We start from the raw sequence: 5,221 nt of genomic DNA, 5'->3' as shown, positions 1-5,221 counted from the left end.
CCACAAAACCAACTACAATCACCCTCCCCACCCCCACCCCCAGCCCGGCGTGATCCAAAATTAAAAGATTAAAAAAAGAAGTAAGTGGGGTTTACCGTCAAAGAAATCCTCCGACAATGGCAAAACCTCACTGCAATTCCCGCCAGGGGTCAGTCTGGAAATCTGGTCTGCCATGCTGAATCAGCCTGCTAATACTGCTATTCCGTCTCGAGTTCTGTGAATGAAACAGTTTAGTTTTTAAAAAATCAAACAAAACAAACAAACCTCCCCCCCCAAAAAAAAAACAACAAACAAACACACACAACAACAACCCTGCCATTACCACCACCACCAACAAAACCCACCACGAACAACCACTGAAAAAAAATAATAGCAATAAAACCAACAACAAGATCCAAGAAATTATACACTTTGAAACTGTGAGTAAGCACACAACATTATTAATATAGTTGAACCTTTTCTAACACACAATCTCTCTAAAATAATCACCGACACAATGTTTATTCTATATTACAATGACACGGTCTAAAACAATGGGACCTGCCTTGAACAATTGATCATGGTTCTCCATTCATTCCTTAGCTCGAACTAAAAAAAAAAGCCAAATTACCCAGATCTGTCCACGTTGCCCATCTGTTTAGGTTCTCCAAATAGGTTGCTCTGGTTCTACCCCTATCTCGTTTTCTTTCAACTTTGCCAGTGAGTGCAAGATGTTCAAGACCTTTGTGTCAATTAGAAACTTTTAAGGACAATAGGCTAATCCAGGTTTCGGAGGTTTCGAGAAATCTTCACCTGCACCAAAAGTGGGCATTACCCTACCTACAAGAGAAATTTGGTTTCATTGGTGTGTGTATATTTGTTTGGTTATAGAGAAAACTCTCCTTGTCTTTTTTAAGAAACTGAATAAGGATCCAAAAACTTTATGTTCGATTTTCTCAAAACAGCATTTTTCGGGATTGCCCCTTTGTGCTTGCTTAAAAGCGACAAATTAAAGTGTCCAAAAAACTGTTTTTGTCCTTTCCTTATTGTTTTTAAAAAATCAGTGAATGGAATGGCGAACAAGACACAAAGTTGAATCATTTCGGAGTGAGGCGCAAATGGGATTTAGAAAGGGAAGAGGATGCACCGACGCAATATTTGCCAAACGACAAATGTGCCAAAGGGTAATAAAACACAACGGGGAACTAAATATAGTATTTATCGACCAGGAGAAAGCGTTCGACAGCGTGAACAGAAACAAATTGTGGAAAGAACTCGAAAACTACACTCTAAGATGCCAACTTCTAGATAACATCCATGCCATTTACGAGAACAGCATAAGTGCAGTAAGAACATCAGAGAGACTCACAGAATGGTTAGAGATAACATCCGGAGTAAGACAAGGTTGTGTCCTATCACCACTACTATTTATCATATGTATATATGGATAGAATTACAAAAGAGGCCAACACAGAACCAGACGCCCTGAATGAATTACTCTTCGCTGATGACCAAAGCCTGGCACACAAAGATGATCGAAGTCTCCAACACCACACCACCAAATTAAACGAAGAATGTAACAACTACGACATGAAGTATGAAGATCAACATCAACAAAACAGAGACAATGGAAGTTAGCAGAAAGCCAGAAACATTCAGGATACACATCAACAACAACAGTCTCAGACAGGTCAAAGAATTTAAGTACCTCAGAGGTATGTTCACAGAGGATGGGCGACTGAACAGAGAAATTGAAACACGAGTACAAAAGGCCAATAATGTTAGTTACCAGCTTTCTCCACTGCTGAAACATCCAAACATCCCCATGAAAATAAAACTCAAAATGATCAACACCATATTCATCCCAACGCTCGTTTATCAATGCCAAACATAGACCACGAACGAGACATTGGAGCAAAGAAATACAACATATAAAATGCGATGCCTTAGAAAAGCAGTAAACAAGACCAGGCGAGACAAAATTAGAAACTCAGTAATCCGAGAAATGGTGGGCACAAATAATGTCATGAATCACATCCAACACCAAAGAATCAAATGGTTCAGACATCTCCTACGATTACCAACACGTCATCCAGCACAACGTGCCTACATAAAAAATTCGATGCCGAGAAAGACTTGAATAGATGGAGTCAGGGAAATATTAACCACCTACGCAGGGGCGGCTCGTGAGGCTAAAAAGTGGGCGTGCACAATAATAATCAAGCTATCGCATGCTGAGGATATTCAAGGGCATAGTAAATGAGACAGTGTATAATTTTAGGATCTTTGGGTTGGTGAGGGAGAGCCTCGTACTTTTATTTTCATTCTTTTTACTTGTTGCTTTGATTTGTAGTACTAAATTGTTTGTTAGCTAAACATCAATTTCGTTCATTCTGTATTGGAACTGAACACTCAAGTATCATGTAATAACTTTCACTACTCCAGTACAAAACCATTCAAAGGCACAACTCATAGGACGGTCACGTTCACCTCCCTCAGGTTCACGGTTACAGAGTCACTTAAAATAGGCCAGTGGCAAAACAAACAATGAACCAATCACAATTCCCATGAGCACTTCGCTGGATTGCTCCGGGGCTCACATAATATTGGCAAAGAATAGCGTAAGGTCTATCGTGTTTATTTTTAGACTGCCTACTGTGGGCTATGTTTCGGCACTATTTGGCAGGAGCACATTTGAGATGTGCCGGCTTATTATATTAATGTACCGCCAAACTCGCTACGAGTGTCGTCATCGCTTGGGTTATCCCCAAGAGTGATTTATAGGTCAGGTTACACTGTTGAATATCCTTTTCTGTTTAGCTAAAGCGCGTGGATTTTGGCATGGCATTGTAGATGTTTTACGGCGCTAGAGACATAGGAATAACAGTTATGGCGCCAGTGAAGACTTTTGTTTTGATATATAATATTTGGCTAGTGTTTGTTTCTGGCTTCTTTTATCTTATTATTGTTGGTGTTTTACGTAATAGAATATTGAACAATTTTGGGTGGCACTGCACGACCGTGCTCTATGGACGAACCGCGCCTGCACCTACGGCATTCCTCTGACGCAAGCTCTCCGGCTGGCGACAGAGAGACGTCTCTTTCTTCTCGCGACACCCAAAAGGGTATAAGCGGCGGATAAAAGTAAAGTAAAGTAAGTCCCACGTGGGTTTTTTCAAGTACTACGTCATTTGATTTCTTTTCCGTCCAAGATATTCTCAGCAGTCTCCTAAGAAACCACATTGCTGTTGCTTCCATTTTATTTTCACTGTCTTTAGTGAATATTTAACGATAACATTCACAGCCATATAGAATCACTAATGGGCTATCCTCGAAAAATTCATGCGAAAACAACAACAACAAAAACAACAACAAGAAAAGAACTGATATCGTCACTGGGGCTGCTGAATAAAAAGTTTTGCTTTGTTTCTCAAATAGAAGTACTTTGATGAGAACAACCTTTGCTTTTATTGATTGTACAAAAGCTAATCCATTCCCCATAGTATTAAAAAAACACCCACTATGATATAAATCTTTAACTGATATTTATTAAAGTATTTTTTAAGTGTTGCAAATAGAGGAGTGAGCCATCTTGTAATGTAAAGTTGTTGTTGTTGTTGTTGTTGTTGTGGTTGTTGTTGTTGTTGTTGTTATTATTATTATGGCTATCTTTGTAGTTGTTGTTGTTGTTGTTGTTGTTGTTGTTGTTGTTGGTGGTGGTGGTGGTGGTGGAAGTGGAGGTAGTGGTCATGATGGTGGTCATGGTAGTTGAATTTTTTTTAAGGGAGAGGGGGTGGAGGGTTAAACATTGAAATGGTGTCCATTACTTCCAACCAGGAAGTGGGGATGATCGAAGGGCGTGCCCCGAACAAAGTGAGTCAGAGTCGCCAAGCAAACAAAAACAATTTAATAAAACGAAAAAAAAACCCAAACTCACGCAACAACCCCCCCCCCCCCCAAGAAATAAAATAAATAAATAAATAATAAATAAATGAATGAATAAATGAATGAATGAATGAATGAATGAAATAAACGTTCTCGTTTTAGTAGAGGTTTTATGGCGCTCGCAACTGCATAATGTCATAGGAGCGCCAAGATGAAATAAACAAATAAACAAATAAAACAAATAGATAAATAGAACCATATGTTGGTACCATTATGGTAGCCTTTGTCGAACTGTCATTCCTGCTGGTCAACAACCAAAGAAAATAAGAAGTTAGGAAACGGACGGGAAGAAATCAAAACATGCCCACCCGTAGCGCTTTTTAATGCCGGTACTTTCACATGTGTCTGTTCGTCTTTTGTATTTTGTACTTACATCGGTACAAACATAATAACGAAGGGAGAAAGTAAGTAAAATATGAAGGAATAAAATCTTTTTTAAAGCGAAGTGAAAACAGTTCAGAACCTAACGTGCACCCTTTGGTTTTCCGATGACAAGGTATATAAAATATTCATTGACTTTGGATGATCCTGATGTGTTGTTCTTTATAAACCACGAGAGCAGAAAAAAATGTCTGAATCAATTGAAAACCGCTATAGTGTACGATTGGCTGATCGCTTCGTCAGCCTCATTTGCGTTCTTAGATGTTCTATAAACGCGTCGAAGTTTTCTCGTTGGTCTTTTTTTCTTTTTACTTTTTCTTTTTTTTTCCTAAGCGCAGCCCGCAACTCAAGGCTCATCTCCTCCACTACCCTCCTTCTCCCTCAATTTAAAAAAAAAAATCATAGTGCACAAAAAGTTTGCAAAAGCATCGCATTGCTTCTTCTGTCCGTACCTGTCAAAGGGTCATTGTATTGGTAGGGGATCTGGAGAATCACACCCTTATTCTTATTAAAGAAAATGGCGAATGCAACCATCTTTATAAGCTTGTTTCGCCTTGACAGCTAAAAAAACATGGCAATTGTTAAAATGATGTTATCTAACGTTCGAGACAGTATCCACAATCTGTCCACCCCACCCCCTTACAATCCATTTCCTCTTTCCAGTAAGTCATAATACTTCGTTTGGGTATGGCGTAAGCAGTCCTATTTCGTGTCAACGAATCTCACATTTCGTAACTTTCAGTTTTTCACACCCGCATTGACTCGTTTCTATCTGGATTTTCCCTGTTTTGTTTTTAAAAAAATAATTTCAAATCAGGGAATAATATTTTTTTCCAACAAGACTTTATCAGTAAATTTAATGAGGAAAAAATATTCTATTTTCAATTCTTAATTTTACTTTCTTTGTTTCATAAAA

Source organism: Aplysia californica, unplaced genomic scaffold (genome assembly GCF_000002075.1).
Source record: "Aplysia californica isolate F4 #8 unplaced genomic scaffold, AplCal3.0 scaffold00029, whole genome shotgun sequence".
Classification (NCBI taxonomy): Eukaryota; Metazoa; Mollusca; class Gastropoda; order Aplysiida; family Aplysiidae; genus Aplysia; species Aplysia californica.
Note: the sequence above shows the minus strand (reverse complement) of the source record.